At 52.3% G+C, this 24,635-nt stretch overlaps 1 protein-coding gene across 1 annotated transcript in view; it reads right to left on the bottom strand.

The window, feature by feature from the left end:
* Window positions 1-24,635, bottom strand: part of RAB3GAP1 (RAB3 GTPase activating protein catalytic subunit 1) — a 168,947-nt gene that overhangs the window by 14,349 nt on the left and 129,963 nt on the right.

Genomic DNA, 24,635 nt, shown 5'->3' with positions numbered 1-24,635 from the left:
TGGCACGGCGCATGCGCGAGATTATGGGTGGCGCTGTGATTGTCATCAGCAAGTACCTGCCCATAATCTCGTTATCGCGCTTTCACCGCCGCCTCCACCGTTCTGCGCAAGCGCTGGCCAGCTTACCTCACGTCAACTATTTGAAATTGCGCGATGGGGGACGGCCTAAAGCGACAGGAGGCCGACTAACGGACACCAGAGAGCCCGCCCCCGTGTACCATTATCAAGATCTGAATACAAAAAGGTACCACTTTACAAAGTCTTTATTTTGGTCAGAAAGGGGGCACAAGAACAACAGGAACATTGCTAAAATGCAGCCCAGGAGCTGCAGAAGGGGAAACGTTTAGGTTTAGTGCAAAATTTCTGATGACAGGTTCCCTTTAATACTTAGTATAAAAGCCTTTGATGAAGCTTCCAGACGCCTCCTGTATGGAGACACTAGTCGCCTGCATTGCTCAGGTGTGATTTTGGCCCATTCTTCCACACACACTCCTCACATCCTGCAGGTCCCGGCTCCTTCTATGAACTCTGAGCTTTAGATCCTTCCGGACATTTTCTATTGGATTCAGATCTGGTGATCGGCTCGGCCATTCTAGCAGATTTATTTTCTTTCTTGGAAACCAATTGCCAGTTTCCTTGTCTGTGTGTTTGGGATCATTGTCTGCTGAAATGTCCTCCCTCGTCTCATCTTCATCATCCAGGTAGCTGGCAGCACATTATCAGTAATGTCTCCGTACATTGGTCCATTCATCCCTCCTTCAGTTATATGAATATTGCCAATGTCGTTTGCTGAAAATCAGCCCCACTCCGTGATGTTCCACCTCCACACTTCATTGTTGTTTGTGTTATTTGCTTTTTGGACTCCTAACATGGTGCGTATTATGGCATCCAAAGAGTTCAACCAGCTCACTGGTTTTACCCACCATCAGATGTTTCTTGTGTGGCATCTTTATAGACCAACATGAAACCAGCTGATATTATTATTCAATAAGTGGCAGGATTGTTTTCTAATTACTGATAGATTTTAGCTGGTGTTATGACCCTCCATGATTTTTTTGCACCCCTCTTTGTTTATGTGTTCAATACTTTTCCCTGTGTCATTTCTCATTATTACACATAATTTAGTTCATGAACATGTTTGGTTTGATTTCTTTGTTTGTCTGGATTGGATGGGTTGTTATTGACATCTGGTGAGAAATTCATGTCAATAGCACCTTAAAAAATATATGTTTTTAGAAAATTGGTGACGTGTTCAATACTTATTTCACCTACTGGCCAAGGTCATCAAGGATAATGGCGATGGATCACCCTGGAGAATAGGCTCGTGTCTAGTGTTTAAAAACTACAACTCCCAGCATGCTCTGACATATATGGGCCACACTATGGTCTGAAGGCATTCTGCAGATCGGACATTATAGGGAATAACAAAATATTTAACACCCAATTGGGGCATTTTCAGGAGTCCTTTACCCAGGACCATGATTGATGATCTCATGAAGTATTGCCCAAACCAGATGCACCTGTACTAAAGTTTGGATCTGTCCAGATTTTCAGCCTCTCAGTGTCTAGGATCCTTACCATTCACTGACAGCAAGCAGAGATTGTGAACGATAATGAAAAAGTGATATATTAGAAAATTGTACTCCACATAAAACTGGATGATCCTTATTTTTTTTTTGGTTTTTTTTTTTACAGCAAAGCACCACCAAATTTTTAACAGAAGCACCAGTCAAGGACTTCACTCGCCCAAAAATGTTATCATCGGATGTGACATTTCAGAATACAATTTCATACTCCTTTGCTCCCTGTTATCAGCCATAAACGGTTTCGGGGGAGGCTGATTGTGGGGTTCTTCAATGGAATAATTGACAAAGTTTGTATATGTGATTGATAAGTGGTTATGAAGGCCTCCCTATAACCCACAGGACCCCAGGAAAGTATCTACCACTACTGACAGTAGCGGGTGGGTGATCTATGCACTGGAGGGTGGGGGGCGAGACAGAGGCGCTATATTAAGCAGGAGCAGAGGGGAAGAATAGCGCACGGCTCAGAGAAGTCAGATTTTACCATAGAAACTGACAAAGTCTCGTGTTTCCACAGCAGCGGAACATTCTGGAGGAAGAAATGCAAATCAGATTTTGTTTACAGAGAGCAAATTTTATATATATATATATATATATATATATATACAGATACGTGTGTACTGGGCAGCGCTGTGCACACTGTCATCTGTAGTAATATCATACAGAGAAGATATATAAAGGGGTTTTACAAGCTTAGAAAAAAAAAGGCTGTTTTCCACTTTCCAGCCAGAACAGCGCCACCCCCCGTCTACAGGTTGTAGGTGGTATTGCAGCTTAGCGCCATTCACTTCAATAGAGCGGAGCCATACTGCCAGACACCGTCCATGGACAGGATTGGTGCTGTTTTTGGATGAAAGCTGCCATGTTTTTCTTATTCCAGACAATCCATATATTGATGGAGAACATAATATCTGCCTATGATCAGACCTCTCAGACAATCCATACAATTGGGGGAGAAAAACTATAGACGTGGCCTATGGTCAGACCCCTCAGATAATCCAGGCCCCTGGGTGCATTAAACAGAATTTCAGCCTCTGGGTGTAAAGAAAAATATTTCTACTCACTGACAACAAGCAGAGATCTTGAAGAAGTTGAGGAGTTGAAGCACAAAGTATTTTAAAAAGTTGCAAACTTGAAAGGTTACAGAAGGATCTTTGTGCTGGATTAGAAACACATAGTTGCTGTCTGTAGGAAACAGCGCCACCCTTGTCTGTAGGTTGTGTCTGGTACTGCAGCTCCAGTAAGGTGTACTTGTTTTTTCTCTAACACATGACAGGATATTTGATAAGGACCTAGAATCCCATCGATCACTGAAAACACTTGTCAGATGTGTGCTGCCGAGGAAGCAGGGGCATAAGTGCGCACACAGCGCTGCACAGGCCCGATAGAAAGTCCATTGTACGCTGCTCTGTGCACATTCATGCAGAAGCGGAGCATTTCTGCTCTTAGATCAGCGCTCGTCACAAGTGTTTTCAGCGATCGATGAGGGGTCTCAGGACCCGGACCCCACCAATCTCCTGTCAAATGTTAGAAAATAAAGTTTAGCTGCCTTTTAAAATGAAAGGAACTGCGCTGCAATACCAGACGCAACCTGCGGACAAAGGGTGGTGCTGGTGTTGAAAGAAAGCAGCCATGATTTTGTAGTCCTGTACGATCCCTTTAAATTCCAACAGCCTTTACTGCCTTGGCTAAGCTCTCGCTCCACGTGACGGGCTATAAACATGAGGATCGAGATGAAAGTAAAATTAAAGGGGACAACTGTATTTCCATGACAAAATCTAGAACTGATATATAACTCGCTGTAGCACCCGGCATTGCCCAGGATAGTAACTGTCTCTCTGTCTCTCTCCCTCCTTGTCTGTCTGTTTCTATCTCTCTGTCTGTATTTGTATCAGTCTGTCTCCATCTCTGTCTGTCTGTCTCTATTAGTATGTGTCTGTCTCTCTCTATCTCTGTCTGTCTGTCTCTATTAGTATGTGTCTGTCTCTCTTTTTCCCCGTCTGCCTCTTTCCCCGGCTGTCTTTGTCTTTTTGCCCGCCTGTCTCTTTGCCCGCCTGTCTCTTTGCCCGCCTGTCTCTTTGCCCGCCTGTCTCTTTGCCCGCCTGTCTCTTTGCCCGCCTGTCTCTTTGCCCGCCTGTCTCTTTGCCCGCCTGTCTCTTTCCCCGTCTGTCTCTTTCCCCGTCTGTCTCTTTCCAGGCCTGTCTGTGTCTGTCTCTCTGTCTCTTTCTGTCTCTCTCCATCCGTCTCCCCACCGACATCTTATTACCTCACACATAAGCTTCTTATACTAACAGTTTATTTTGTTCCTATAGCAACCACTGACAATTGCTTTTAATAGCCTGTAGCTCCCACCTCCATTCAGTTTAATGGAGGCAAGATTTTGGAGGCTAACTGTAAAGCGCGGGGTTAAATTTTCCCATCAAAACATAGTCTATGACGTTCCCTGAGTCACAAGAGGGGTCTGTGCAAAATTTCGTGATTGTAAATGCGACGGTGCAAATTGCTTTAGCGGACACACACACACATACACACACACTGAGCTTTATATATTAGATAGATAGCGAGGATCATTTGGGATGTAGGACATTCATATAATGTATTCTTCCGCCATATTAATAAGCATAGTGGGTCTATACTAAGCCGATTCTTCTTAAAGGGATATTGCCATTGTTACAGTATGTCACCACTTTATGATTGCTGGGGGTCTGTAGGTGCAGAGATCATGGAGGGGAGCAGGACTGTGTTATTACGTCTCACACAGAGGAAGCTGATAGGTTTATCCAGGGGGCGTGTTCTTTTTTCCCCTGCATGACTCCTCCTGCTTACGATTGGTCACCGTCAAGCAGGGGAAGAAATCCACGCCCCCCCAGAGGAGAATCTCTGGTAAAGCCCCCTTGGACTTACAAGCATCTATCTCTGCAATGAAGGGAAGGTTCTGGAGCTGCTATTTCATGATGTATCTCTTGATACATTTGGTGAAAGGTCCCGATTCCCGGGTGCAGCGTTGCTTCCGGACACATGCTGCAGCCATTCACATCAATGTGGCGGTGCTGCGATTCGCCTGCACAGCAGATGGGTGGCGCTGCGCTGTGCAGAGGACCTCCGCAGCCTCTTTAGTCTCTGAATCGGCACTAATCCCATTGACCATAAAGATGGCGTCTCCTAGTGATCAGACACCACTTTCTCAGATGGCATCACCCGTATCATGGGGTGAGCAGAGAGTGAGCTGATAATGTCTATCTCCTTCACTGCAGGGTCTTAGCAGCGGAGGACAGTAGAGATCGCAGAGGCCAAGGAGTTTTCTGCATCTTTTGTCCTTACCCTGAAATGTCTGATAACAGAGAATAGCAGCTTACATTCAACTGCGAGATGATAAATGCCTTAACATAAGATGGAAGTAACAAATTAAAGTATTTTTCTGACGGCGGCAGAGCGCAGCTCGGAGGGAGGATTTCCCGCTGGCAAGGAAAGAGGCGATGATAATATAATACAGCGCAACAGGAAAAATCCAGTTATTGATCCGTATTTGCACGCCTAACCTCCCGGAACAGGGGTCGCAATGACACGCTCCGGTGGAGGGGAGTAGAGCCACGGCGTTAGCGGGGGGCGCAGGAAGCTTCTCTGATTAAATGCTCGATACACAAGGAAAAAAAATCTATAGGATGTAAATAGCGTAGCAGAGAGCACCTGGATACCGGCGATAAAGCGGAGCAGAGGGTGCGGCTGCCGCAGAAGTTCCACCTCACTCCACAGCACAATGACAGCTCGCCCCATGCAGGGAACGTGCTGCGGATCAGAAACTAAAAGGCTCTGGGATAAGTCGTGTGACCCCCAAACTGCAGATAGTCCGTCCATACAGAGAGCAGACGAGCTCGGGACCCGCTGAGGACGCAGACACCGAACAGAGAGCAGACGAGCTCGAAACACGCTGAGGACGCACAGAGAGCAGACGAGCTCGGGACCCGCTGAGGATGCAGACACCGAACAGAGAGCAGATGAGCTCGGGACCCGCTAAGGAAGCAGACACCATACAGAGAGCAGACGAGCTCGGGACCCACTGAGGATGCAGACACCGTACAGAGAGCAGACGAGCTCGGGACCCGCTGAGGAGGCAGACACCGTACAGAGAGCAGACGAGCTCGGGACCCGCTGAGGACGCAGACACCGTACAGAGAGCAGACGAGCTCGGGACCCTCAGAAGACACAGACACCGTACAGAGAGCGACGAGCTCTGGACCCGCAGAGGACGCAGACACCGTACAGAGAGCAGACGAGCTCGGGACCCTCAGAAGACACAGACACTGTATAGAGAGGAGACGAGCTCGGGACCCGCTGAGGACGCAGACACTGTACAGAGAAGACGAGCTTGGGACCCGCTGAGGACGCAGACACCGTACAGAGAGCAGATGAGCTCGGGACCCGCTGAGGACGCAGACACCATACAGAGAGGAGACGAACTCAGGACCCGCTGAGGACGCAGACACCGAACAGAGAGCAGACGAGCTCGAAACACGCTGAGGACGCACAGAGAGCAGACGAGCTCGGGACCCGCTGAGGATGCAGACACCGAACAGAGAGCAGATGAGCTCGGGACCCGCTAAGGAAGCAGACACCATACAGAGAGCAGACGAGCTCGGGACCCACTGAGGATGCAGACACCGTACAGAGAGCAGACGAGCTCGGGACCCGCTGAGGAGGCAGACACCGTACAGAGAGCAGACGAGCTCGGGACCCGCTGAGGACGCAGACACCGTACAGAGAGCAGACGAGCTCGGGACCCTCAGAAGACACAGACACCGTACAGAGAGCGACGAGCTCTGGACCCGCAGAGGACGCAGACACCGTACAGAGAGCAGACGAGCTCGGGACCCTCAGAAGACACAGACACTGTATAGAGAGGAGACGAGCTCGGGACCCGCTGAGGACGCAGACACTGTACAGAGAAGACGAGCTTGGGACCCGCTGAGGACGCAGACACCGTACAGAGAGCAGATGAGCTCGGGACCCGCTGAGGACGCAGACACCATACAGAGAGGAGACGAACTCAGGACCCGCTGAGGACGCAGAAACTGTACAAAGAGCAGACGAGCTCGGGACCCACTGAGGACGCAGACACTGTACAGAGAAGACGAGCTTGGGACCCGCTGAGGATGCAGACACCGTACAGAGAGCAGATGAGCTCGGGACCCGCTGAGGACGCAGACACTATATAGAGAGGAGACGAGCCCAGGACCCGCTGAGGACGCAGAAACTGTACAAAGAGCAGACTAGCTCGGGACCCGCTGAGGACGCAGACACCGTACAGAGAGCAGATGAGCTCGGGACCCGCTAAGGAAGCAGACACCATACAGAGAGCAGACGAGCTCGGGACCCACTGAGGATGCAGACACCGTACAGAGAGCAGACGAGCTCGGGACCCGCTGAGGAGGCAGACACCGTACAGAGAACAGACGAGCTCGGGACCCTCAGAAGACACAGACACCGTACAGAGAGCGACGAGCTCGGGACCCGCAGAGGACGCAGACACCGTACAGAGAGCAGACGAGCTCGGGACCCTCAGAAGACACAGACACTGTATAGAGAGGAGACGAGCTCAGGACCCACTGAGGACGCAGACACTGTACAGAGAAGACGAGCTTGGGACCCGCTGAGGACGCAGACACCGTACAGAGAGCAGATGAGCTCGGGACCCGCTGAGGACGCAGACACCATACAGAGAGGAGACGAACTCAGGACCCGCTGAGGACGCAGAAACTGTACAAAGAGCAGACGAGCTCGGGACCCGCTGAGGACGCAGACACCGTACAGAGAGCAGATGAGCTCGGGACCCGCTGAGGACGCAGACACTATATAGAGAGGAGACGAGCCCAGGACCCGCTGAGGACGCAGAAACTGTACAAAGAGCAGACTAGCTCGGGACCCACTGAAGACGCAGACACCGTACAGAGAAGACGAGCTCCAGACTAGCTGAGAGCGCAGACACTGTGCAGGATCCTGTGGTTACATTGTAACATTCACTGTAACTTCATATGTGTCAGGTAACCACTCGCCGGCGGGGGTCCACATGGGGCAGCTCCAACCTGGAGCTAAGAGGGTGGCATCAAACTGATATTTGGCCCATTCATCACTTACATTTTTGATAAGTGACAATTTTTTATGTCTTGTGTTACACTTAAAAACGACGCATGTGGGTTCATACATTTTGAGCAAAATCAAGAAGCTTTATTTTTTTTTGTCAATTGCTTTTTTTTTTTTCCGTATTTGTAGAGTAAAATGTCCCAAAATCCTTTAAAATATCCGGAATTAGTCTTCAACTAAGAAAAAAAAAAAGAAGGGAATTTTGTTTACTTACCGTAAATTCCTTTTCTTCTAGCTCCAATTGGGAGACCCAGACAATTGGGTGTATAGCTTCTGCCTCCGGAGGCCACACAAAGTATTACACTTAAAAGTGTAAAACCCCTCCCCTTCTGCCTATACACCCCCCGTGCGTCACGGGCTCCTCAGTTTTGGTGCAAAAGCAAGAAGGAGGAAAAGTTATAAATTGGTTTAAAGTAAATTCAATCCGAAGGAATTTCGGAGAACTGAAACCATTCAACATGAACAACATGTGTACACAAAGAACAACAGCCCGAAGGGAACAGGGGCGGGTGCTGGGTCTCCCAATTGGAGCTAGAAGAAAAGGAATTTACGGTAAGTAAACAAAATTCCCTTCTTCTTTGTCGCTCCATTGGGAGACCCAGACAATTGGGACGTCCAAAAGCAGTCCCTGGGTGGGTAAAATAATACCTCGTAATAGAGCCGTAAAACGGCCCCTTCCTACAGGTGGGCCACTGCCGCCTGAAGGACTCGCCTACCTAGGCTGGCATCTGCCGAAGCAGAGGTATGCACCTGATAGTGTTTTGTGAAAGTGTGCAGGCTCGACCAGGTAGCCGCCTGACACACCTGCTGAGCAGTAGCCTGGTGCCGCAAAGCCCAGGACGCACCCACGGCCCTGGTAGAATGGGCCTTCAGCCCTGAGGGAACCGGAAGCCCCGAAGATCGGTAAGCTTCGAGAATTGGTTCCTTGATCCACCGAGCCAGGGTTGATTTGGAAGCTTGTGACCCTTTACGCTGGCCAGCGACAAGGACAAAGAGTGCATCCGAGCGGCGCAGGGGCGCCGTACGAGAAATGTAGAGTCTGAGTGCTCTCACCAGATCTAACAAGTGCAAATCCCTTTCACATTGGTGAACTGGATGAGGACAAAAAGAGGGTAAGGAGATATCCTGATTGAGATGAAAGGGGGATACCACCTTAGGGAGAAATTCCGGAACCGGACGCAGAACCACCTTGTCCTGGTGAAACACCAGGAAAGGGGCTTTGCATGATAGCGCTGCTAGCTCAGACACTCTCCGAAGTGATGTGACTGCCACTAGGAAGACCACTTTCTGCGAAAGGCGTGAGAGAGAAATATCTCTCATTGGCTCGAACGGTGGTTTCTGAAGAGCCATCAGCACCCTGTTCAGATCCCAGGGTTCTAACGGACGCTTGTAAGGAGGGACGATGTGACAAACCCCCTGCAGGAACGTGCGTACCTGTGGAAGTCTGGCTAGGCGCTTCTGAAAAAAAACACAGATAGCGCTGAGACTTGTCCCTTAAGGGAGCCGAGCGACAAAGCCTTTTCCAATCCGGATTGAAGGAAGGACAAAAAAGTGGCAAGGCAAATGGCCAGGGAGAAAAGAAGGGAATTTTGTTTACTTACCGTAAATTCCTTTTCTTCTAGCTCCAATTGGGAGACCCAGACAATTGGGTGTATAGCTACTGCCTCCGGAGGCCACACAAAGTACTACACTTAAAAGTGTAAGGCCCCTCCCCTTCTGGCTATACACCCCCCCGTGGGATCACGGGCTCCTCAGTTTTAGTGCAAAAGCAAGAAGGAGGAAAGCCAATAACTGTTTTAAATACAAATTCAACCCGAGAAACAACCTCGGAGAACTGAACTGTTCAACATGAACAACATGTGCACCCGAAAAAAACAAACTTCCTAAGAAAACAGGGCGGGTGCTGGGTCTCCCAATTGGAGCTAGAAGAAAAGGAATTTACGGTAAGTAAACAAAATTCCCTTCTTCTTTGTCGCTCCTAATTGGGAGACCCAGACAATTGGGACGTCCAAAAGCAGTCCCTGGGTGGGTAAAAGAATACCTCGTGATAGGGCCGTCAAACAGCCCTTTCCTACAGGTGAGCCACCGCCGCCTGAAGGACTTGTCTACCTAGGCCGGCATCCGCCGAAACGTAGGTATGCACCTGATAATGCTTGGTAAAAGTGTGCAGACTCGACCAGGTAGCCGCCTGGCACACCTGCTGAGCCGTAGCCTGGTGCCGTAATGCCCAGGACGCACCCACGGCTCTGGTAGAATGGGCCTTCAGTCCTGATGGAATCGGAAGCCCAGCAGAACGGTAGGTGTGAAGAATTGGTTCCTTGATCCAACGCGCAAGGGTGGATTTGGAAGCTTGCGACCCTTCACGCTGACCAGCGACAAGGACAAAGAGTGCATCCGAGCGGCGCAGAGGCGCCGTGCGGGAAGAAGGGAATTTTGTTACTTACCGTAAATTCCTTTTCTTCTAGCTCCTATTGGGAGACCCAGACGATTGGGTGTATAGCTACTGCCTCCGGAGGCCACACAAAGCATTACACTAAAAAGTGTAAGGCCCCTCCCCTTCTGGCTATACACCCCCAGTGGGATCACTGGCTCACCAGTTTTAGTGCAAAAGCAAGAAGGAGGAAAGCCAATAACTGGTTTAAACAAATTCACTCCGAGTAACATCGGAGAACTGAAAAACCGTTCAACATGAACAACATGTGTACCCGAAAAACCCAAAAATCCCGAAGGACAACAGGGCGGGTGCTGGGTCTCCCAATAGGAGCTAGAAGAAAAGGAATTTACGGTAAGTAACAAAATTCCCTTCTTCTTCGGCGCTCCATTGGGAGACCCAGACGATTGGGACGTCCAAAAGCTGTCCCTGGGTGGGTAAAGAATACCTCATGTTAGAGCTGCGAAGACAGCCCTTCCCTACGGGGAGGCAACTGCCACCTGCAGGACTCTTCTACCTAGGCTGGCGTCCGCCGAAGCATAGGTATGCACCTGATAATGTTTGGTGAAAGTGTGCAGACTCGACCAGGTAGCTGCCTGGCACACCTGTTGAGCCGTAGCCTGGTGTCGCAATGCCCAGGACGCACCCACGGCTCTGGTAGAATGGGCCTTCAGCCCTGATGGAACCGGAAGCCCAGCAGAACGGTAGGCTTCAAGAATTGGTTCTTTGATCCATCGAGCCAGGGTGGCCTTAGAAGCCTGCGACCCTTTGCGCTTACCAGCGACAAGGACAAAGAGTGCATCCGAACGGCGCAAGGGCGCCGTGCGGGAAATGTAGACTCTGAGTGCTCTCACCAGATCTAACAAATGTAAATCCTTCTCATACCGATGAACTGCATGAGGACAAAACGAAGGCAAAGAGATATCCTGATTAAGATGAAAAGAGGATACCACCTTCGGGAGAAACTCCTGAATGGGACGCAGCACTACCTTGTCCTGGTGGAAGACCAGGAAAGGAGCCTTGGATGACAGCGCTGCTAGCTCAGACACTCTCCGAAGAGATGTGATTGCTACCAGAAAAACCACTTTCTGTGATAGTCTAGAAAGTGAAACCTCCCTCAGAGGCTCGAAGGGCGGCTTCTGGAGGGCAACTAGTACCCTGTTCAGATCCCATGGATCTAACGGCCGCTTGTACGGGGGTACGATATGGCAAACCCCCTGTAGGAACGTACGCACTTTAGTAAGTTGTGCCAGACGCTTCTGAAAAAAGACGGATAGCGCCGAGACCTGTCCTTTAAGGGAGCCGAGCGACAAACCTTTTTCTAACCCAGATTGCAGGAAGAAAGAAAGGTAGGCAATGCAAATGGCCAGGGAGACACTCCCTGAGCAGAGCACCAGGATAAGAATATCCTCCACGTTCTGTGGTAGATGTTAGCGGACGTGGGCTTCCTAGCCTGTCTCATGGTGGCAACGACCCCTTGGGATACTCCTGAAGACGCTAGGATCCAGGACTCAATGGCCACACAGTCAGGTTCAGGGCCGCAGAAATTCCGATGGAAAAAACGGCCCTTGGGACAGTAAGTCTGGTCGATCTGGTAGTGCCCACGGTTGGCCGACCGTGAGATGCCACAGATCCGGATACCACGCCCTCCTTGGCCAGTCTGGAGCGACGAGTATGACGCGGCTGCAGTCGGATCTGATCTTGCGTAGCACTCTGGGCAAGAGTGCCAGAGGTGGAAACACATAAGGGAGCCGGAACTGCGACCAATCTTGCACTAAGGCGTCTGCCGCCAGAGCTCTGTGATCGCGAGACCGTGCCATGAAGGTTGGGACCTTGTGGTTGTGCCGGGACGCCATTAGGTCGACGTCCGGCCTTCCCCAACGGTGACAGATTTCCTGAAACACGTCCGGGTGAAGGGACCATTCCCCTGCGTCCATGCCCTGGCGACTGAGGAAGTCTGCTTCCTAGTTTTCTACGCCGGGGATGTGAACTGCGGATATGGTGGAGGCCGTGGCTTCCACCCACATCAGAATCCGCCGGACTTCCTGGAAGGCTTGCCGACTGCGTGTCCCCCCTTGGTGGTTGATGTATGCCACCGCTGTGGAGGTGTCCGATTGAATTCGGATCTGCCTTCCTTCCAGCCACTGCTGGAAGGCTAGTAGGGCAAGATACACTGCTCTGATTACCAGAACATTGATCTGAAGGGTGGACTCCTGCTGAGTCCACGTACCCTGAGCCCTGTGGTGGAGGAAAACTGCTCCCCACCCTGACAGACTCGCGTCTGTCGTGACCACCGCCCAAGACGGTGGTAGGAAGGATCTTCCCTGTGATAATGAGGTGGGAAGAAGCCACCATTGCAGAGAGTCCTTGCCGTCTGTGAAAGGGATACTTTCCTGATCAGGGATGTTGACTTCCCGTCCCATTGGCGGAGAATGTCCCATTGAAGTGGACGCAGATGAAACTGCGCAAACGGAACCGCTTCCATTGCCGCCACCATCTTCCCGAGGAAGTGCATGAGGCGTCTTAAGGAGTGCGACTGACCTAGAAGGAGAGTCTGCACCCCTGTCTGTAGTGACCGCTGCTTGTCCAGCGGAAGCTTCACTATCGCTGAGAGGGTATGAAACTCCATGCCAAGATACGTTAGTGATTGGGTCGTGACAGGTTTGACTTTGAGAAGTTGATGATCCACCCGAACGTCTGGAGAGTCTCCAGCGCAACATTCAGTCTGAGTTGGCATGCCTCTTGAGAGGGTGCCTTGACAAGTAGATCGTCCAAGTAAGGGATCACAGAGTGTCCCTGTGAGCGCAAGATTGCTACCACTGCCGCCATGATCTTGGTGAACACCCGTGGGGCTGTCGCCAGACCAAATGGCAGAGCTACGAACTGAAGATGGTCGTCTCCTATCACGAAACGTAGACGAAACATTGGTGCTCTGTAGCAATCGGCATGTGGAGATAAGCATCTTTGATGTCTATTGATGCTAGGAAATTTCCTTGAGACATTGAGGCAATGACGGAGCGGAGGGTATCATCCGGAACCGCCTGGCCTCCACGTGCTTGTTGAGCAGTTTTAGGTCCAGAACGGAACGGAAAGAGCCATCCTTTTTTGGCACCACAACCAGATTGGAGGAAAACCGTGTCTTGTTCCTGAAGAGGAACAGGGATTACCACTCCTTCTGCCTGCAGAAGAGCATCGGCTCGGTGGGGAGGTGGGGACGTTCTGAAGAATCGAGTCGGAGGACGAGAACAGAACTCTGTCCTGTGCACGTGGGCACACTGTCCCTCACCCACCGGTCTGGGACCTGTGGCAGCTAAATGTCGCCAAAGGCGAGCGAGTCTGCCATCAACCGCGGATGCGGAGAGATGAGAGAGCTGAGAGTCATGAGGAGACCGCCTTGGTAGCGGTTCCTCCGGCTGCCTTCCTTGGGCGTGATTGAGCCCGGCCGGAAGCTGAGCCCCTCTGAGGCTTTTCAGCCCTTTTGGACGAGGACAATTGGGACCTGCCCGAGCCTGGGAAGGACCGAAACCTCGACTGTCCTTCCAGGACAGCATTAATAGGGTAAGTCGCAATGCAGACATTGCGAGGTTACGGACGCCCCTGCGGCACAGAAGTACATGTGCTCAAGACCAGCTGCGCAAGAACAGCTGAAAAGCTTAGGGTGCCCATACGGCTGTGAATGCCGGAGCAACCGACCCGCCGATAGCCTCATAGACAGATTTCAACCAGAGTCCCTCTGTCTGTCAATGGCATCTTGAAGTGAAGTCCCATCTCCACTGCAACTATGGCTCTAGCTGCAAGCCTGGAGATTGGAGAATCCACCTTTGGACCCTGGGTCCAGCGCTTTACCACGTCAGGGGGGAAGGGATAACGTGTATCATTAATACGTTTGGAGAAAACGCTTTTCTGGGAAGCGTGGTGTTCCTGGACTGCTTCTCTGAAGTCAGCGTGGCCAGAACAATACTCAATATACGTTTGAGCTACTGAAATGGGACTTCTCCTGCTGTTTGAGCTGAGGGAGAAAGATCCAACATTCCATTGATGGACGCTATAGGATCATCCCTTATGGCGTCACCATCCGGTGTATCCGGATTGAGAGCGGTGTCAGGATCAAAGTCCTGATGAGCTACGTCTGCCTCATCATACAGAGAGTCTCCCTGGGACCCCCCCGGAGCACCGATTTTATTCCAGATGAGGGTGGCCAGGGAGCAATGATCCAGATTGCCCATGGCCTGTCCGGACTGCAAGTCTCTATCCCAATGCAACTCCGTCCCTGTCCTTGGACAGGGTTGAGAGGTGGTTCCTTTGGCCACGTCAAGTAGAGACCCCGGCTGACCAAGTGCTACAGGGGAGCATTGCACACAATGGGGTTCAGTGCCGTGGAACAGTATCTGCAGTAGAAACAGCAACGAAAGCCTGTGTTGCTTATATGTTGCTGCCGACTAGCCATCTAGGAGTATAGAGCCAAGAATGGCGACCGTACAGTGCAATGTATAGCATGCAAGCATAAAGTACAAATGAACACTGCAGCACATGCAATACAAGCAGCATAGAAAGCCTGTGCCTTGGCACCCCTGCTTTTCTGCTGCTGTAGACTAGCCATCTAGGGGAATATCGCCCAGAATAGCGACCATACAGTGCAATGTATAGCATACAAGCATAAGTACAAATGAACACTGCAACACCTGCAGTACAAGCAGCATAGAAAAAAACCTGTGCCTCAGCACCCTTGCTTTTCTGCTGCTGTAGTCTAGCCATTCTATGGGGAATATAGCCAAGACTAGCGACCGTACAGTGGAGTGTATAGCATACAAGCATAATACACATGAACACTTCAGTACGTGCAATACAAGCAGCATAGAAAGCCTGTGCCTTAGCACCCCTGCTTTCCTGCTGCTGATGTGTCGCCATCTAAGAGGGCATATAGCCAAAAATAGCGACCTATGCAGTGTAAGCATAAAATACAAAGGACAAATGCGGTATTTAGTGTCAGCACTTCAGGTGCCGCTTACCGCCCGCCTATAAGCGGGTGTGTGGTCGCCCTAGTCCTGTGCCTGGTTGCCCAGAGTCCGTTCTCTCAGCTCGGACTGCAGTAATGGCTGCCGGCGTCCTTCTCCAGCTCGTGTGAGTAGGGGCGGGCCGTGGGCGTGCCCCAAGTCAGAGCGGGAAACCAGCGTCCCACAGTGTCCAGTGAGAGGGCTGGAGCATGTAAATAAGGCTCCAGCCCTCGGCGCTGCTGATTGTACAGCGTCTCTCCCCTACCCTGATTGACAGGGTGGGGGCGGGAACGAAGCGGAGCTAGGCCGCCAAAGCCGGGGACTGGATTTATAAGCGCCGCCGCCGTAAAAGCGCGGTCGGCGCTAAGTCCCCGGCGCACTACAAGTCCCAGCCGCGCCGCCGCTCCCGGAGCGTCCGGCGCGGTATTCCCAATACATAAAGTCACTCAGCTAGGCTGCAGTGACTGTAACCCTTTACTGTCCCCGGCGCACTAGCACACCCAGCAAGTCTGGAGTGTGCTGTGCCTGTGTGTACGGGGACACAGAGTACCTGAATGGTGCAGGGCCATGTCCCTGAACGGTACCCAGCTCCGTATCCAGCAGGTTCAATGGGTCTGTGGATGGAGCCCGGCCTCAGGGCTTTGGGGCCGGTAAGATCCCACTTCCTCAGAGCCCCTCAGGGGGATGTGGAAGGAAAACAGCATGTGGGCTCCAGCCTCCGTACCAGCAATAGGTACCTCAACCTTACAAACCACAAGCGGGGTGAGAAGGGAGCATGCTGGGGGCCCTATATGGGCCCTCTTTTCTTCCATCCGATATAGTCAGCAGCTACTGCTGACTAAACAGTGGAGCTATGCGTGGATGTCTGACCTCCTTCGCACAAAGCAGAAAACTGGTGAGCCAGTGATCCCACTGGGGGTGTATAGCCAGAAGGGGAGGGGCCTTACACTTTTTAGTGTAATGCTTTGTGTGGCCTCCGGAGGCAGTAGCTATACACCCAATCGTCTGGGTCTCCCAATGGAGCGCCGAAGAAATGTAGATCCTGAGTGCTCTCACCAGATCCAATAAATGCAAACCTTTTTCAAATTGGTGAACTGGATGCGGACACAAAGATGGTAAAGTGATATCTTGATTGAGATGAAAGGAAGATACCACCTTGGGAAGAAATTCTGGAATTGGACGCAGAACTACCTTGTCCTGGTGAAACACCAGGAATGGAGATCTGCATGATAATGCCGCCAGCTCGGACACTCTCCGAAGAGACGTGACCGCCACTAGAAAGGCCACTTTCTGTGAAAGACGAGAAAGGGAAACCTCCTTCATAGGCTCGAAAGGCGGCTTTTGGAGAGCAATTAGAACCTTGTTCAGGTCCCAGGGCTCCAATGGCCGCTTGTAAGGGGGGACGATATGACAAACCCCTTGCAGGAACGTGCGTACCTGAGGAAGTCGCGCCAGGCGTTTCTGAAAAAATACGGATAGCGCGGAGACTTGACCCTTAAGGGAGCCAAGCGACAAACCTTTTTCCAACCCAGACTGCAGGAAGGAAAGAAAAGTAGGCAATGCAAAAGGCCAGGGAGAAACTCCCTGAGCAGAGCACCAAGATAGGAATATCCTCCACGTCCTGTGGTAGATCTTGGCGGAGGATGGCTTCCTAGCCTGTCTCATGGTGGCAACCACTTCATGAGATAAACCTGAGGCCGCTAGGATCCAGGACTCAATGGCCACACAGTCAGGTTCAGGGCCGCAGAATTCAGATGGAAAAACGGCCCTTGAGACAGCAAGTCTGGACGGTCTGGTAGTGCCCACGGATGGCCTACCGTGAGGTGCCACAGATCCGGGTACCACGACCTCCTTGGCAAGTCTGGAGCGACGAGAATGGCGCGGCGGCAGTCGGACCTGATTTTGCGGAGCACTCTGGGCAACAATGCCAGAGGTGGGAACACATACGGTAGCCGGAACTGCGACCAATCTTGAACTAAGGCGTCTGCCGCCAGAGCTCGGTGATCGTGAGACCGTGCCATGAAAACCGGGACCTTGTTGTTGTGCCGTGACGCCATCAGGTCGACGTCCGGCATCCCCCAGCGGCGACAGATCTCCTGAAACACGTCCGGGTGAAGAGACCATTCCCCTGCGTCCATGCCCTGGTGACTGAGAAAGTCTGCTTCCCAGTTTTCTACGCCTGGGATGTGAACTGCGGATATGGTGGATGCCGTGTCTTCCACCCACGTCAGAATCCGCCGGACTTCCTGGAAGGCTTGCCGACTGCGTGTTCCCCCTTGGTGGTTGATGTATGCCACCGCTGTGGAGTTGTCCGACTGAATTCGGATCTGCTTGCCTTCCAGCCACTGTTGGAAGGCTTGTAGGGCAAGATAGACTGCTCTGATCTCCAGAACATTGATCTGAAGGGTGGACTCTTTCCGAGTCCACGTACCTTGAGCCCTGTGGTGGAGAAACACTGCTCCCCACCCTGATAGACTCGCATCTGTCGTGACCACCGCCCAGGATGGGGGTAGGAACGACTTTCCTTTTGACAATGAGGTGGGAAGAAGCCACCACCGGAGAGATTCCTTGGCTGCCTGAGAGAGGGAGACCTCCCTGTCGAGGGACGTCGACTTCCCGTCCCATTGGCGGAGAATGTCCCATTGTAGTGGACGCAGATGAAACTGCGCAAAAGGAACTGCTTCCATTGCTGCTACCATCTTCCCTAGGAAGTGCATGAGGCGCCTCAAGGGGTGCGACTGGCCCTGAAGGAGAGATTGCACCCCTATCTGTAGCGAGCACTGTTTGTCCAGTGGAAGCTTCACTATCGCTGAGAGAGTATGAAACTCCATGCCAAGATATGTTAGTGATTGGGTCGGGGTTAGATTTGACTTTGAAAAGTTGATAATCCACCCGAAACTCTGGAGAGTCTTCAGTGCCACGTTCAGACTGTGTTGGCATGCCTCTTGAGAGGGTGCCTTGATAAGTAGATCGTCCAAATACGGGATCACGGAGTGACCTTGCGAGTGCAGGACTGCTACTACTGCTGCCATGACCTTGGTGAAGACCCGAGGGGCTGTCGCCAGCCCGAAAGGTAGAGCTACGAACTGCAGGTGTTCGCTTCCTATAACGAAGCGTAGAAAACGCTGATGCTCTGGCGCAATTGGCACGTGGAGATAAGCATCCTTGATGTCTATGGATGCTAGGAAATCTCCTTGAGACATTGAGGCGATAACGGAGCGGAGAGATTCCATCCGGAACCTCCTGGTTTTTACGTGTTTGTTGAGCAGCTTTAGATCCAGGACGGGACGGAACGACCCGTCTTTCTTTGGCACCACAAACAAATTGGAGTAAAAACCGTGACCTTGTTCCTGAAGAGGAACAGAAGTCACCACTCCTTCCGCCTTTAGAGCGGACACCGCTTGTAGCAGAGCATCGGCTCGGTCGGGCGGTGGAGAAGTTCTGAAGAAGCGAGTTGGAGGACGAGAGCTGAACTCTATCCTGTACCCGTGAGACAGAATGTCTCTCACCCAACGGTCTTTGACCTGTGACAGCCAAATGTCGCCAAAGCGGGAGAGCCTGCCACCGACCAAGGATGCGGAGAGAGGAGGCTGAGAGTCATGAGGAAGCCGTCTTGGTAACGGTTCTTCCGGCTGGCTTTTTTGGGCGTGATTGAGTCCGCCAAGAATCTGAGCCCCTCTGATCCTTTTGAGTCCTTTTGGACGAGTAGAATTGGGACCTGCCTGAGCCTCGAAAGGACCGAAAACCAGACTGTCCCCTCCTCTGTTGGGGTTTGTTTTGTCTGGGCTGAGGTAAGGATGAATCCTTACCCTTGGAGTGTTTAATGATTTCATCCAAACGCTCACCAAACAATCGGTCACGAGAAAAAGGCAAACTGGTTAAGCACTTCTTGGAAGAAGAATCTGCCTTCCATTCTCTCAACCACAGGGCTCTGCGTAAAACCACAGAGTTGGCTGACGCCACCGCCGTACGGCTCGTAGAGTCTAGGACAGCATTAATCGCGTAAGACGCGAATGCAGACATTTGAGAGGTCAAGGGTGCCACCTGCGGAGCAGATGTACGTGTGACCGTGTCGACCTGTGTAAGCCCAGCTGAAATAGCTTGGAGTGCCCATACGGCTGCGAATGCTGGCGCCAACGACGCTCCAATCGCTTCATAGATGGATTTTAACCAGAGCTCCATCTGTCTGTCAGTGGCATCTTTAAGTGCCGCCCCATCTTCCACTGCAACTAGAGATCTGGCTGCAAGCCTGGAGATTGGAGGGTCCACCTTGGGACACTGTGTCCAGCCCTTGACCACGTCAGGGGGAAAAGGATAGCGTGTATCTTTAAGCCGTTTGGAAAAACGCTTATCTGGATAAGCGTGGTGTTTCTGGATTGCGTCTCTAAAGTCAGAGTGGTCCAGAAAAGTGCTTAATTTACGCTTGGGATACCTGAAATGGAATTTCTCCTGCTGTGAAGCTGCCTCCTCCGCAAGAGGAGCTGGTGGAGAAATATCTAACATCTTATTGATGGACGCTATAAGATCATTCACTATGGCGTCACCATCCGGGGTATCTAGATTGAGAGCGGCCCCAGCATCAGACTCCTGATCAGTTACATCCGCCTCATCACACAGAGAGTCGTCCCGCTGGGACCCTGACCAGTGTGATGAAGTTGAGGGTCGCTCATAGCGAGCCCGCTTAGGTTGTCTGGGACTGTCGTCCGAGTCAGAGCCGTCACCCTGGGGTGCATGTGACACCCCCGGAGCTAGGAAGTGGTCCAGCTGAGGGGGACAAGGTGGCAATGAATCAACAGTGCCCATGGTCTGAGTTACTGGTCTAGACTGCAATGTTTCAAGAATTTTAGACATAGTCATAGACAATCTGTCAGCAAAAGCTGCAAACTCCGTCCCTGTCACCTGGACAGCATTCACAGGTGGTTCTCCCTGGGTCACCTCTAGCAGCGGCCCCGGCTGAGCAATTGCCACAGGGGCCGAGCACTGCACACAATGGGGGTCAGTGGAACCTGCCGGTAGAGTAGCCCCACATGCGGTACAAGCAGCATATAAAGTCCGTGCCTTGGCACTTTTGCTTTTTGCGGACGACATGCTGTTGTCTCCTTGAGAAATCTAAGGAGGGTATATAGCAGAAAATCACCAGCGACTGTACAGTGCAAAGTATTGCCAGCACAAAATACAAAGTACACTATGGCACAAGTGTGGGAGAGCCCTTGAGGGCTGCTTACCGCCCGCTGAAAAGCGGGTGTGAGGTCGTAGAATCCCTTGTCTGAGTCTCCCCGTCTCCCCTCTGCAGCTCAGCGTGCAGGCAGGAATGGCTGCCGGCGTCCTGTGAAGAGGGGCGGACCGTGGGCGTCACAAACAAAAGTGCGGGAAACTGCGTCCCACTGTGCCTAGTGTGAGGGCTGGAGTATGTAAAACAGACTCCAGCTCTTAGCGCTGCTGGTCTGTACAGCGTCCCGCCCTCCTCCTGACTGGCAGGTCCGGGGGCGGGAACGATACGAACTAGGCCGCAAAAGCCGGGGACTGTAGTAATCTAGCGCGGCCGTCCTATATGCACGGCCAGCGCGGAAGTCCCCGGCGCACCACAAATCCCAGCCGCGACGCAGTAAAAACTGACCCCCGCGGCCGGATCGGCCGATCGTACTAAGTCACCTCACTCAGCAGAGCTGTAGTGAGTAACGGCACAAGCGCAGCAGCGCTGTTTACCCCGGCGCACTAACACACCCAGCAATGCTGCAGTGTGCGTGCGATAAGCACGGGGACACGGAGTACCTTGATGGAGCAGGGTCCTGTCCCTGAGGAAACTCCGCTCCGTATCCAGCAGATCCTCCAGGGGCTGTGGATGGAGCACGGCCTCAGTGCCCGGAGACCGGTAAAGTCCCACTTCACCCAGAGCCCTAATGGGGATGGGGAAGGAATCAGCATGTGGGCTCCAGCCTCCGTACCCGCAATGGGTACCTCAACCTTAACAAACACCGCCGACAGAAAGTGGGGTGAGAAGGGAGCATGCTGGGGGCCCTCGTATGGGCCCTCTTTTCTTCCATCCGACATAGTCAGCAGCTGCTGCTGACTAAACAGTGGCGCTATGCGTGGATGTCTGGCCTCCTTCGCACAAAGCATAAAACTGAGGAGCCCGTGATCCCACGGGGGGGTGTATAGCCAGAAGGGGAGGGGCCTTACACTTTTAAGTGTAGTACTTTGTGTGGCCTCCGGAGGCAGTAGCTATACACCCAATTGTCTGGGTCTCCCAATTAGGAGCGACAAAGAAATCCTGATCAGAGCACCAAGATAGGAAAATCCTCCACGTCCTGTGGTAGATCTTGGCGGACGCTGGTTTCCTGGCCTGTCTCATAGTGGCAATGACCTCTTGAGATAACCCTGAAGACGCTAGGATCCAGGACTCAATGGCCACACAGTCAGGTTGAGGGCCGCAGAATTCAGATGGAAAAACGGCCCTTGAGACAGCAAGTCTGGTCGGTCTGGTAGTGCCCACGGTTGGCCCACCGTGAGATGCCACAGATCCGGGTACCACGACCTCCTCGGCCAGTCTGGAGCGACGAGGATGGCGCGGCGGCAGTCGGACCTGATCTTGCGTAACACTCTGGGCAACAGTGCCAGAGGAGGAAACACCTAAGGGAGTTGAAACTGCGACCAATCCTGAACTAAGGCGTCTGCCGCCAGAGCTCTGTGATCGTGAGATCGTGCCATGAATGCCGTGACCTTGTTGTTGTGCCGGGACGCCATTAGGTCGACGTCCGGCATCCCCCAGCGGCAACAGATCTCCTGAAACACGTCCGGGTGAAGGGACCATTCCCCTGCATCCATGCCCTGGCGACTGAGAAAGTCTGCTTCCCAGTTTTCTACGCCCGGGATGTGAACTGCGGATATGGTGGAGGCTGTGGCTTCCACCCACAGCAGAATCCGCCGGACTTCCTGGAAGGCTTGCCGACTGCGTGTTCCGCCTTGGTGGTTGATGTATGCCACCGCTGTGGAGTTGTCCGACTGAATTCGGATCTGCTTGCCTTCCAGCCACTGCTGGAACGCCTTTAGGGCAAGATACACTGCCCTTATCTCCAGAACATTGATCTGAAGGGAGGACTCTGTCTGAGTCCAAGTACCCTGAGCCCTGTGGTGGAGAAAGACCGCTCCCCACCCTGACAGGCTCGCGTCCGTAGTGACCACCGCCCGGGATGGGGGCAGGAAGGATTTCCCCTTCGACAGAGAAGTGGGGAGAAGCCACCACTGAAGGGAAGCCTTGGCTGCCCGCGAAAGGGAGACGTTCCTGTCGAGGGACGTCGACTTCCTGTCCCATTTGCGGAGAATGTCCCATTGAAGCGGACGCAGATGAAACTGCGCAAAAGGAACTGCCTCCATTGCTGCTACCATCTTCCCTAGGAAGTGCATGAGGCGCCTCAGGGGGTGTGACTGGCCTTGAAGGAGAGATTGCACCCCTGTCTGTAGTGAACGCTGTTTGTTCAGCGGAAGCTTCACTATCGCTGAGAGAGTATGAAACTCCATGCCAAGATATGTCAGTGATTGGGCCGGTGTCAGATTTGACTTTGGAAAATTGATGATCCACCCGAAACTCTGGAGAGTCTCCAGAGTACTGTTCAGGCTGTGTTGGATGCCACTTGAGAGGGTGCCTTGACAAGCAGATCGTCTAAGTAAGGGATCACCGAGTGTCCCTGAGAGTGTATGACTGCTACCACTGTTGCCATGACCTTGGTGAAGACCCGTGGGGCTGTCGCCAGGCCGAAAGGCAGTGCCACGAACTGAAGGTGTTCGTCCCCTATGGCGAAACGCAGGAAGCGCTGATGCTCTGGTGCAATCGGTACGTGGAGATAAGCATCTTTGATGTCGATTGATGCTAGGAAATCTCCTTGGGACATTGAGGCGATGACGGAGCGGAGCAATTCCATCCGGAACCGCCTGGTTTTTACGTGTTTGTTGAGCAGTTTTAGGTCCAGAACAGGACGGAAGGATCCGTCCTTTTTCGGCACCACGAACAAGTTGGAGTAAAAACCGTGACCCTGTTGCTGAAGAGGAACAGGGATCACCACTCCTTCCGCCTTCAGAGTGCACACCGCCTGCAGAAGAGCATTGGCTCTCTCGGGGGGCGGAGATGTTCTGAAGAATCGAGTCGGAGGACGAGAGCTGAACTCTATCCTGCAACCGTGAGATAGAATGTCTCTCACCCATCAGTCTTTTACCTGTGGCAGCCAGGCGTCGCAAAAGCGGGAAAGCCTGCCACCGACCGAGGATGCGGTGTGAGGAGGCCGAAAGTCATGAGGAGGCCGCTTTGGGAGCGGTTCCTCCGGCGGTCTTTTTAGGACGTGACTTAGACCGCCATGAATCGGAGTTCCTCTGATCCTTCTGAGGCCTTTTGGACGAGGAGAATTGAGACCTACCCGCGGTCCGAAAGGACCGAAACCTCGATTGTACCTTCCGTGGTTGAGGTCTGTTTGGTCTGGACTGGGGTAAGGATGAGTCCTTTCCCTTGGATTGTTTAATGATTTCATCCAATCGCTCACCAAACAGGCGGTCGCCAGAAAGTGGCAAACCGGTTAAGAACTTTTTGGAAGCAGAGTCTGCCTTCCATTCACGTAGCCACATGGCCCTGCGGACTACCACCGAATTGGCGGATGCTACCGCCGTACGGCTCGCAGAGTCCAGGACAGCATTAATGGCGTAGGACGCAAACGCCGACGCCTGAGAGGTTAAGGACACCACTTGCGGAGCAGATGTACGTGTGACTGTATTAATCTGCGCATGACAAGCTGAGATAGCTTGGAGTGCCCATACGGCTGCAAATGCTGGAGCAAAGGACGCGCCGATAGCTTCATAGATGGATTTCAACCATAGCTCCATCTGTCTGTCAGTGGCATCTTTGAGTGAAGCCCCATCTTCCAATTGCCACTATGGATCTAGCCGCCAGTGAGGATCCACCTTAGGACACTGAGTCCAGCCCTTGACAACGTCAGGGGGGAAGGGATAACGTGTATCCTTAAGGCGCTTGGAAAAACGCTTATCTGGACAAGCCCGGTGTTTCTGGACTGCCTCTCTGAAGTCGGAGTGATCCAGAAACGTACTCATTGTACGCTTGGGAAACCTGAAACGGAATTTCTCCTGAGAAGCAGACTCCTCAATTGTAGGAGCTGGGGGAGAAATATCCAACACCTGATTGATGGTCGCTATAAGGTCATTCACTATGGCGTCACCTTCAGGTGTATCCAGGTTGAGAGCGGCTTCAGGATCAGAATCCTGATCTGTTACCTCCGCTTCATCTTCCAGAGAGTCCTCCCGCTGAGACCCTGAACAGTGTGATGAAGTCGAGAGAATTTCCCAGCGAGCCCGCTTAGGCGGCCTGGGACTGCGGTCCGTGTCAGGGACCTCACCCTGGGACCTATGGGTCACCCCAGGAGCACTTTGCTGCTCCAAATGAGGGGGGCCTGGGGCCAATGATTGAACAGTGCCCGGGGCCTGAGTCAC

The sequence above is a fragment of the Anomaloglossus baeobatrachus genome, chromosome 7 (assembly GCF_048569485.1).
Source record: "Anomaloglossus baeobatrachus isolate aAnoBae1 chromosome 7, aAnoBae1.hap1, whole genome shotgun sequence".
Classification (NCBI taxonomy): Eukaryota; Metazoa; Chordata; class Amphibia; order Anura; family Aromobatidae; genus Anomaloglossus; species Anomaloglossus baeobatrachus.
The sequence above is the reverse complement of the archived record's forward strand: the minus strand, read 5'-3'. Positions and strand labels throughout refer to the sequence as shown.